At 32.2% G+C, this 12,392-nt stretch overlaps 1 protein-coding gene and 1 pseudogene across 2 annotated transcripts in view; one reads left to right on the top strand and one right to left on the bottom strand.

Annotated features, from left to right (window-relative positions):
• Positions 1 to 12,392, bottom strand: part of CUNH12orf50 (chromosome unknown C12orf50 homolog) — a 36,980-nt gene that overhangs the window by 17,505 nt on the left and 7,083 nt on the right. The window lies entirely within an intron of this gene.
• LOC118613897 lies at positions 7,816 to 7,934 on the top strand (annotated as a pseudogene).

The raw sequence follows: 12,392 nt of genomic DNA, 5'->3' as shown, positions 1-12,392 counted from the left end.
ATCTGGTATATTACATTAATTGATTTTTTGAAGTTAGTGCAAACTTGCATTTCTGGGATAAATTCCCCTTGGTCATGTACTATAATCCTTTTTTAATGCTGTTTAAGTTAGTTTGCTACAATTTTACTGAGTATTTTTGTATCTATATTCATTAGGAGCATTGGTCTAGTTTTCTTGTGCTTAGTCTGGTTTTAGAATCAGGGAAAATATGCCCTCATCTTCTACTTTTCTTTTGGGAAAAACTTGTAAAAAAAAAAAAAGGTATTAATTCTCCTTTAAATGTTTGGTATAATTCAATAGTGAAGCCATCTGAGACTGTTTTCATTTGTAAAAAAATTTTTACTTATTCAATCTCTTTATTGTTAAAAGTCTATTTAGACTTTCTATTTTTTTTTTCTGGAGTTAAGTTTTGGTAGTTGTATATTTTTAGAAGTTGTTCATTTCATCTAAATTATTTAATTTGTTGCAATATAATTAATTGTTCATAGCATTCCTTATAATCTTTTTTAGTTTTGTGAGGTTTGTAGTATGACTCCTCTTTCATTCTTGATTTTAGTAATTTGGGGTTTTTTTTCTTTTTTTGGGGGGGGAGGGTGGCTAAAGATTTCAATTTTCTTAATCTTAAAGAACAAACTTTTGCTTTTATTGATTTTTTCTATTGGTTTTTTATTGTCTATTAATTTCTGCTCTGTTTTAACTATTTTCTTCCTTCTATTGGCTTTAAGTTTACTGTGCTCTTCTTTTTCCAGTGTCTTAAAGTGAAAGATTAAGTTATTGATTTTAGGTCATCTTTTTAAATATGGACATTTCAACTATACATTTTTTTCTAAGTACTGCTTTACCTGCACCCTATAAATTTTAGTATGTTGTCTTTATTTTCATTCATTTCAAAGTATTTGCTGATTTTCTTTGTAATTCTCACGATTTCTTGGTTGTTTATAGGTGTGCTGTTTAATTTACACATATTTGTGAACTTCCCAGATATTTTTTCTTATTGATTTCTAATTTCATTATGTTTGGAAAACATGTCATATATTTCAATTATTTTAAATTCATTAAGGTTTGTTTTATGGCCTAGTATATCATCTATCCTGAAGACTGTTCTATGTGCACTTGAGAAAAAAAGCATATTCTATTGTTGTTTCATGGAATGTTCTATAGATGTCTGTTAGATCTATGTGCTTTATTGTTATTTGGGTTTTCTATTTCTTTGTTACTATAGTTGTTTGCATAGTATATCTTTTTTCATACTTTACTTCAACTGATTTGTGTCTTTGAATCTAAAGCGCGTCTCCTATAGATATGTAATTGAAATGGCAACTCAATCATAAAGAAGTGTTAAAAAAAATGTCTTAATGACTATAAGGCTCCAATGTGTGGAGCCTAATTACTACAGGAAATAAAACAAACATTTGGATTTCAATTTATTTATTTATTTACATTTTTACTGCAGTAATCCCCTCATCCATAGGGCATATGTTCCAATACCCTCAGTGGATGTCTAAAACCATGGATAGATAGTACTAAACCCTATTTATACTGTTCTTTCCCACATATACATAACTTTTTAGTTCAAGAAAGCACTTTATGACTTCTCTTCGCCATATTTAAATTGGCATCAATGCTGTTCTTGTGCTTTGGGGCCATTATTAAGTAAAATAAGGGTTACATGAACATAAGCATGGTAATACTGTGATAATCAATCTGATAACAGAGATGGCTACTAAGTGACTAATGGATGGGTAGTCTATACATCATGCATACACTAGACAAAGAAATGATTCATGTTAAGGGCAGGATAGAGCAGGATAATATGAGATTTCATCATCCTGCTCAGAACAGTGCACAATTTAAAACTTATGAATTGTTTATTTCTAAACTTTTCCATTAAATATTTTTGGACCATGATTGACCCACGGTAACTGAAACCATGGAAAGTAAAACTACAGATAAGGGGACTACTGTATACTAAAATTTAATAGATGATTAACAAAGCTCTTCTAAGCATAAAAATATTAGGTTAGGATAAAAGTATGTGAAAGAAGAAAGTAGAAATACTAGTTTTAGGAGAAGAAAATATTTTTCTTAGCTTTTAAAAAATGTTTGTTGAAGTATTTATTACCGTTTTAAAATTGTGAAATGTAACACATGTATAGGACAGTACACAAATCATGAAATGTGTAATGAAATAAACATCTCAAAGCTAAAACCTAAGTCAAGAAATAACAACTTCTTCTGTGTCTTCTCCAGTTTATACCACTTTCCTTTTCCATACCCACAATAGATATCTTCACCTTCACTTATAGTAATCAGTGGAGTTTTTCTTACAGTTTTACTACTAGATTTGCTTCTCTAAAATATAAAGTTTAATTTTGCTTATTTTTGAACATTTTATAAATAGGAACAAACACTACATGTTCTTTTTGTCATCTTTCACTCAACATTATAACTGTGATATGCATCTTTGCTTGTGTAATTTGCATTCATTTTCATTAATGTATAGCATTTCATTCCATGAATGTACCACAATTTATTTATACATCCCATAATCATTGAGCATTTAGGTTATTTCTAGACTTTCACCATTAAAAACAATGCTGCTGTGAACATTCTTCTACATATATTTGGATTCTCATATAAATAAATTTTTCAAGGATATATTCTTCCTAGAAATGGACTTGCTTGGTCCTAAGTTATGTATAACTTTATCTTGATAAGATAACGTTAGACTTTTTCTCAAAGTGATTATTTTTGTTAACATAACTAATTGCAGTGCACAAGAATTACCAATATGCTTTGTCTTCATCAACAGTTAGTAAATTAAAAAAATTTTGCCTATATAATGAATGTGTCATGATATTTCAAGTGGCTTCTATTTGCATTTCTTTGATTACTAATAAATTGATCAAAGATTCATTTGCTAATTGACATTTAAATTTCCTATTTTTTAAATGCGTGTTTTACTTTCTGCTCATTGTTCTATCGCAGTGATTCTTAACCAGAGATGATTTTACTCCTTCTCCAATAGAGAATATTTGGCAATGGCTGAATGTATTTTGGTTGTCACAACTGGGTTGATGCTAATTGGCATCTCTTGGGTAGAGGTCAAAGATGCTTCTAAACATCCTACGATGCAAGAATAGATGACCCTCCTTCATGACAAAGAATTATCCAGCCCCAAATCTTAATTTGAATACCAACACAGAGAAAACTATTCAATCAGATTCTCTGTACTTTCTTTGATTTTTTCATCAAATATTGAGTTGAAGTCTTTTATTGGGGTCATATAACCTCATGAGCTGCAAATATCTTTTCCTAGTCTGTGGTTTATCTTTTTACCTTTTTAATGGTGTTTTTGGTGAATATAAATTTAAATTATAATGTATTCAAATATATTCATCTTTCCTTTAATAGTTAATGCTTTTTGTGTCATTGCCTTCTGAAACTTTTAAAGATTGACCTTTTACATTTTGGTCTATAGTCTATCTAGAATTAATTTTTATCTATGGTGTGAGAGAATTTCATTTTTCTGTCATTAACTGAAAAGACCATCCTTTACCAATTGCTCAGCCATGCTACCTGTTACAAATCATGTATCCATCTCTGCAAGGATCTATTTCCAAATTTTCATTCTGTTCCATTATCATTTTGTTTAGCCCTTAGTTACACTGTCCTAAGCTTTATCATTTTAGAGGCCTTGATATCTAATTGAACAAGCCTTATCATTTTTTTTTCTTTAAGCAAGTCTTGACTATTATTAGCTGTTTGAATTTTCATGTAAATTTTAGGCCATGTTTGAATTTTAATTGTGGTTGTTGTTCTTAGATATATATTTTTAAGATAATGGTTATCAAGTCATAAAGGCAATCAAATGTCATTAGATATATTTAAAGAAGTAATGACTTTTTTATTTTTAAATTTTGGTATTGATAAAATGTCAGAAAGTACCTTCTTTGAAGCTGTTTAAATTTATTATCAAAGAGTTTAATCAAAAATAAAGACCACTGCATTTTTTACACCAATGATGAACTTTCAGAAAGAGAAATTAAGAACACAATCCCATTTACAATTGTATTTAAAAAAATAAAATACCTGAAAATCAAATTAACTAAGGAGGTGAAAGATCTATTCTCAGAAAATTATAAGTCATTGAAAAAAGAAATTGAAGAAGATACAAATAAATGGAAGCATATACCATGCTCATGGATGGGAAGAATCAATATCATTAAAATGGCCATAATACCCAAAGCTATCTATAGAGTCAATGCAATCTCTATCAAAATACCAATAGCATTTTTCAGAGAGCTAGAACAAATAATCCTAACATTTATATGGAACTATAAAAGACCCCGAATAGCCACAGCAATCTTGAAAAAGAAGAACAAAGTAGAGGTGTCACACTACCTGATATCAAACTATACTACAAGGCTACAGTTATCAAAACAGCATGCCGCTGGAGTAAAAACAGATACATTTATCAATGGAACAGAATAGAGAGCCCAGAAATATATTCACGCCTACATGCTCACTTAACATATGACAGAGGAGGTAAGAATATACAACAGGATAAAGACGATCGCTTCCATAAATGGTGTTTGGAAAATTGGACAGATACATGTAAAAAAAAAAAGAAAAAGAAAAGGAACTGTACCACCTTCTTACACCATGTACAAGAAAAGACTCGAAATGGATTAAAGACGTAAATTTAAGACCTGAAACCATAAAACCTCTAGAAGAAAACAGGCAGTAAACTCTCTGATATTGCTAACAATAATTTCTTTTTCGATATATCTCTTTGTGCAAGGGAAACAAAAGAAAAAATAAACAAATGGGACTACACAGCAAAGGAAACCATCAGCAAAACAAAAAGACAACTGACTGACTGAGAGGAGGTATTCACTAATGATACATCTGATAAGATATTAATATCCAAAACATATAAAGAACCCATACAACTCAACAACAACAACAACAAAAATCCTATTAAAAAATGGTCAGAAGACCTGAACAGATACTTCTCTGAAGAGGAAATACAGATGGCCAATAGACATATGAAAAGATACTCCAGGTCACTAATCGTCAGAGAAATGCAAATTAAAACCACATTGAAATAACACCTCACACCTGTCAGGATGGCTATCATCAATAAATCAAAGAACAGCAAGTGTTGGTGAGGATGAGGAGAAAAGGAAACCCTCATACATTGTTGGTGGGATTGTAAATTGGTACAGCCACATGGAAAAGTCTGGAGGTTTCTGTAAAAATTAAAAATGGATATTCCTTTTGACCTAGCAATTACACTACTGAGTATTTATCCAAAGAAAAACAAAACAATAACTCATAAAGATCTATGCACCCCAATAGTCATGACAGTACAATTTACAATAACCAAGATATGGAAGCAACCTAAATGCCCATCAACAGAAGATTGGATAAAGAAGTTATGGTTCATATACACAATGGAATATTACTCAACCATTAAAAAAATGAAATTCTATCATTTGCCACAATATGAATGTGGATGTAGAGGTTATTATGATGAGTGAAATAAGTCAGACAGAAAGATAAATACCATACGATTTCACTTATTTGTGGAATCATAGGAACAAAAAAAAAGAATTAAAAACTGACTCACAAATATAGAGGACAATTTGGTGACAGACAGAGAGGAGAGAGGTTAGGGGCTGGGGAGTGGAATGAAGGGTAAAATGAGTACAAATTAGTAGTTGATAGATGGTCATGGGGATGGGGAGCACAGCATAGGGAATGCAGTTAGCATTAATGTATTGGCTAGGTGGAGAACCAGAAGAAAAAAGAAGCAATTAGGGGATCATTTTATAAACTATATAAATGTCTAACCAATGTACTGTATATTTGAAACTAATCAGGTAAGATTTTTTTTTTAATAAAAAAATAAAGACCACTGCTCATTACATCTTTCTATTTAGTGAATTATAATATATATCAGAAGAAGAAAGTGATAAGATGGGAAAGAGAAAACATTTAGTGACCAGAAACTAACCACTTAGATAGTACTTAAGTTTACCTCTCTATAATGGTTAAAACAGTAATGTGCTAAGAGTTTTGATACATATTATTGTATCTTTATTGATTTGTGGTAACTTTCCATGAGATCCCCAAAGACCGTTGGTAACAGTCTTTGTATTTTAAAGATCTACTATGACGTACCTTTTCATGAATTTATACAAATAGATCATTTTTGTCACTGTGATTTTTCTGTTCAAAACTATCCATGTAGTTTTACGTCACTAGATCAATTTTAGTGTGATCAGCTATATTCCATCCAACTCTTGAAAAAGATATATTTTTTAATATTATGTAGTAAACATCATTAATTTTACCCTCCCTGTAGTCATTCCTTCCCTCATTTTAGGTAAAAGACATCAGTTTTCCTTTAGAGAATCACCTTTTCACCATCTTCAATCCATTTAATTTGAGTGAAAATGACCTCCAAACCCTAACGATTAGATATTCTCCTAGCCTGAACAATTGTTAGGAATAAATATTATTCCCACATCATTAGATAAAGTTTAATGTTAAGGCATTAGCTACAAAAGATTTATTTTTTCTGAGGTTAATTTAGAGTGATGATAATAATGATGAGAATACTGAGTGCATATTAAGTGCTTAGTCTTTGTCAGATATTCTTCTAAACTATTAGGTATTATTAATTCATCATATATCCAAAACAATTACATGACATAGGTATTATTACTATTTTTAAAATGGAAGAGAGAGAAACTAGGCCACAGAAATATTAAATTGCCTAAGATCACAGTGGTAAGTATGTAGTGAGGTGAGATTATAACACAGTATGGGCCAGAGTTATTCTGCCTCCAGTATCTAGATTAGAAGCTTCTGGGGCAACTACAGTATACAAAAAATTCCACTAGCCCACAGCCAAGAGTTGGCAAAGAAAGTCTTGGACCCAGCCAGGTCTGTTGTCTGCTCTGTAATCTAATCTCTTTGCTTACATGAGCCAAATCACTCTAGTTTTCCCTTAAACCAGACTGAGATGAATTTCTCTTTTTAAAATCAGTAGTGTTCTTGGGTGAAATTGGCTCAGCACATAAGAACCAACTGTCTAATAATGTTCAGGAATTTTGCCAAGAAATTGATGGTACATTGAAAGCTTGAAATCATCAATGGGAGATTTGCTCCATGGAAATTGGCAAACACTGCCTTTTTTTTTTTTTTTCCTGAGGTGGGGATGGGGAGGAGAATTATTTAACAAGACATCACTGCTTACAACCAAGAGTCTTGTTTAGTACCTGTGATAGACCACCATGTCATGCCCAGACATTTCCAAACTGAAAAACTATTATGTTTTAACAATTTTCAAAAGAAATTCAATTCTTTTTATATAGATGTCATTTTTGTGTCATCATAATGCAATGTTTCCTGCTATACCCCTCTCATACCTAGAACACAAATGCAAAGTCAAAACATGTAGATGATATATGACTCTCGCATGAAAAATTCAATTATTTTTTAAATCAATAAGTTGTTTTAATTCGTACTCTCTGGGAATTGGGTGTTTCCCTTCCTTTACCTTGACATAGTAAAAAAAGGTGCTTCATCAATCTTTTTACTATTCACTAATTCTTTAAGAACACTCACATAAAATGGTTTGATTAGGACATTAGCCACACTTGTATAGATTTTAAAATATACCAATTTATCTCTTCTTTGTAGTATTCTTGCCAAAAATGTTTAATGTAAATCTAATTGTGAGGCAGCAAATTCTCATTTAAGTGGTATTCTGCAAAGCAACTGGCCTGAACTTTTTAAAATGTCTACAGCCATGCCACCCTGAACATGCCCAATCCCATTTGATCTCAAAAGCCAAGCAATGTCGGGTCTGGTTAGTACTTGGATGGGAGACCACCCAGGAATACCAGGTGCTGTAGGCATTAAAAAAAAAAAAAAAAAAAAAAAAAAGATAAAATGTTGATGATGTGGAAGAAAAAAACAACAGGGAAGTATGAATATTAAAAAGACATGACAACTAATTACAACAAATGATGCCTAATTGAATCTTGGACTGGAAAACAAAACAACTATCAAGCTACACTAGTCAACACGACATTCCAGGAACATGACAGCTCGTTATAAATGTAGAGAGAACTAGGCTCCCAGCCTAGACAAACTGAATCAGACTGCAATTTCACTAGATCCCCAGATGATTCCCACGAATATCAAATTTTGAGAGGCATTGATATAATGAATATTGTTGGACAATTAGGGAAATTTGAGTATAGATTGAATATTAGCATCTCATCATTGTTAAATTTACAGTATGTGGTAGTTATGTGTAATGTAGTTATGTAGGAGAATGTCATTTGATTTAGGAGAAAAAATGCTGAAATATGTAAGGATGAAGTATCAGGATATTTGCAATTAACACTTATATGGTTTCAAAAAGGGGAGATAAATATGTTTTAATACCTTACATGCATATATGTAAGTACAACAGAAGGAAAAGAGAAAGCAAGTTGACAAATTGATGAGGAATAAAACATAAATGGATATTCATTGAACTATTCTTGCAATTTTTCTGTGGGTTAAAATTTTTTTTGATGAAAAGTTGGGAGGAAAAAAAGTATACTGAAAGCTAGGCTCTAACATGCATTAGTTTAACTGGTAGTCTATATGGTGACTAGGAATGTTTTGTTTTGTTTAGCTTTTGCCGTTATTTTGTTTAGTTTTTGTTGTTATTGTCGGTTATTTTAATCTCTCTAGGTAATTCTAATTGGGACTGAGAGTTGAGAACCTCTAGATTAGACAAACAGCAGTGGGGTACCTGGGCTGCGGGGTGTCAGATGTTTAAAGGCAACAAGTTTCACTAATGTGTGGCCAGAAATAAATGGAGAAAATAGAGAAAGAAAAAGAAACTTTATTTAATGGAAGTACACAAAACTCAGAAATGCTAAAAGTAATCAATTGTTTATTGTAAATTAAAAGGGGAAAGAGAGTTTTCTATTAAATGTAAATAACCTTAATAATAGCTTCAAGTGGATGGCTAGGAGGTAGAGTGGAAAAGAATTAGCCCCTCAGAAGGAGAAAGCCAGAGGAGGTGGTCTCATTGGTGGCTCCCTGCAAAGGACCAAAAGGAATGGAGTGTACTTGAAATGCCAGTTCTGTTTTTTGCTTTTTATTTATTTATTTATTTGTGAAACAGTTTTAGAGTCAGTGTGTTTGAATTCAGATATTGCAACTTATGAGATGTGTTATCCTGGCTAAGATTCTTAACTTCTCTAGGCCTCAGTTTACTCATCTTTAATGGGAATTATAACTACCTATTTATCAGGGTTTTATGATAATTAAATAAAATTAGGTATGCAAAGTGCTCAGTGTGATTCTGTCAATATAAGAAGTTATTCATAAACACTGAATATGAGATTTTCCTATATTTTATAACTCTACTTCATTTTTTTAAAATCTTAATTAAAATTTATGCCGTTTACATAGCTCAAAGAACAAGTTTGTGGCAGTCTCAGACATTACTAAAAAATGTTAGGACTAGTGAACTAGTATTTGAGTACCAGTCTTTATTTTACTTTTTTGCCTTTTAGAAGCAACTTGGATCATGCATGAGAAGAAACACAGTGTCCAGTCAGGATGAAGAATCACCCATTCAAACACAAATTGTTCCAGGGGTCAACACTGTGTTGATTATGGCATTTATTCAACCTTTCTCCCTCTCCCTCAGAGAGGAAAAAATTGAGGTGAAGAGTTTTTCCCTCTCACAACCATTAACAATTGTCCTATTCTGTGCCTTAACTCTGACACACACGCACACAATTAAATCTGTTTTAATGACTCAAATATTCAAGTCAAGTGTTTATTAAGCTATTTTAAAACCATTTATTAGACAATGGTTTTTCCAGATTTGGAATAAAAAGGTCATATATACATATTTGTTTAGGCAAGATCTTCTAAAGTGAGCTGATCCAAAGTTTATTAAAGTGACCAAATAGTCAGTTGTCCAAGAATCAAATATCCTATTGAATTGTTTACCATAGAGTAAAATAGCATTCAGCCAAGGAGATGAATAATTGCTTCACAAATTCTCTTAGGAGAAACAGTTTTTCTGAGTACACTAACCTCTAATATGTACCGCAGGAGAAAGAACTAGTATCTACCATGCTTGCAAAGAAAATATGAAATGTACTCAGAAATGCCCAGTTAGTGCTTATAATTATAGCAAATATCAATTGATTCATGTTTTCATAGCACTGTCATTTGCTTTAGCAGTTATTTGCTTTTAAACTTGGAGATGATAACCACTGAGGAATTAGGCTTCTTTTTTAAATGTCTGAATTAGTAACATTTAAATGAATTCTCTTTCAAAAGAGTCTGAAACCTTTTTAAATTTGCTAGCAAGTTAAAGTTTAAATTGCAGAAAGACTGACTGGCAGTTTTATAGTCTCAGACAAAAATTGCAGAACTCTTGATAATTACACTTAGTGCTTAAAGATAATATACAATGGCAAATCAACTAGTGAAAAACTGCTCTTGGCAAGTGCCTCAGTCTGGAAGAGCACAGCTGGTGATTTAGACAGCGTTGCTGTGGCTCCAAATCACCCACTTAATATGGACCGCATGATGGGTCTCAATTCCTAGAAATTTTCACAGGTTGCACATTTAATGTCTAACTTTTATATTACTAGGAGACAAAATTACACATAAACTGCACAGTGCTGTGTGAATTAATACTTGGTTATATTTTCCTTCAAAAGAATTGTCACAAACTTATTCCGATCGCATGCACTCATTGGAACATTAAAAGGTGGATTTCACAAAGGTATAGTTTTATAATGTAATCTTTGTCTAAATTTATAGTCCAAGTTTTGGTTAATATAAACCTTAGTGGATAGATGTTTTTGGAAATATTGTAAGAAATATTAGGTCTACAAAAGATCAAATTATACCTTTTTAGGTACCGAAATATTTACAAAATAAACAGATGATATAGTAGTTCAATACATAATTCAATTGAGTTTGGTAGTTTCCTACAGTCTAGAAATTGAATCTTCTTTCCTAATACACAGAAATGTGTCTGGGCAGAGAGAAAATAGTTGCCTGCTTAACACAAATACTTACTGTTCAGAACTTCCTAGGGTAGAACTGGCCACTGTGTGATAAGTGATACTATGTTCCTATGTTAGGAGCTTGGGATTCATCAGTGAACAAAAGAAAGATGGGGAATGTATAGGAGGAATTATGAAGGTTGATTACATTTCAGATTAGTGTGTTTAAGATTGATTTCATAGAAAGGTAGTATTTGACTAAGGCCTTGAAGAGGTATTAGCCAAAAAGATATTAAGAGAAAAATATTGCATGCAAAGCCTCTAAAGAAGGAGCATGCTAGCATGCTCTAAGAAAAGCTAGGAAATTAGTGTGGCTGAAGCGGAATAAGCCGGTAGAAGGGTTGTGGGAGATAAATTCAGAGATAACAGAGTACCTGATCAAGTAGAGTCACTTAAGCCTTTGTTAGGACTCTGATTTTACTCTGAAAGAAATGAAAAGCCATTGGAAGGGTGACATCTGACTTATGCATAATAGTATCACTCTAACAACTGTGCTTGGAACAGACATAAAGGGACAAGAGCTGAAGCAGGGAAACTAGTTAAGAGGCTATTGCAGTAATCCAGGCATGAGATGATGATGGTGGCTTGGTTCAGGGTGGGATAATAGGGATAATGAGAAAAGTCAGATTCTGGATATAGTACGACAGGCTTTAACAGGATTTCTACATGGATTAGATGTGGAATATGAGAGAAACAGAGAATGTGAGAATGATTAAGATGACATGAGCAAGTAGGATAGAATTGCCATCAAACCAAGCTAGAAAGGCTATGGATATAGCAGGTTTGGGAGTATAGTGGTGAAATCATGAGTAAAGTTTTGAACATTTTAAATGGGCAATATCTATTAGTCACCCAAGTTAAAAGTCCAAGTGAAAATTTGACTATAGGTATCTAAAATTCAAGAGAGAGTTCTGGAATGGATATGTAAATTGGGGTATAATTTACACGTGGGTTATAATCAAAGCCATTAGGTGGATGGATTGTCAAGGGAGTAGACAGAGAAGAAAAAAGAACCAAGGAATAACTTCTAGAACATTTTACATGTAAGCGGTTGGGAGAGAGGGAAAATCAGCAAGGGAGAGTGAAAACAGAGCGAAAGGTAGGTAGGAATAAAACAAAGAAGGTATGGTATGGTATCCTGGAAGCTATATAAAAATATATATATATCAATGAGGAAAGGGGATTAAATGTGTGAATTACTGATGGTCCAAGTTACATAAAAACTGAGAATTGATCACTGAATGTAATAATTTGTATGTAACTGGTGAGAAAATGGCT

Source organism: Rousettus aegyptiacus, unplaced genomic scaffold (assembly GCF_014176215.1).
Source record: "Rousettus aegyptiacus isolate mRouAeg1 unplaced genomic scaffold, mRouAeg1.p scaffold_m13_p_2, whole genome shotgun sequence".
Classification (NCBI taxonomy): domain Eukaryota; kingdom Metazoa; phylum Chordata; class Mammalia; order Chiroptera; family Pteropodidae; genus Rousettus; species Rousettus aegyptiacus.
This window is presented reverse-complemented; position numbering and strand designations above follow the sequence as displayed.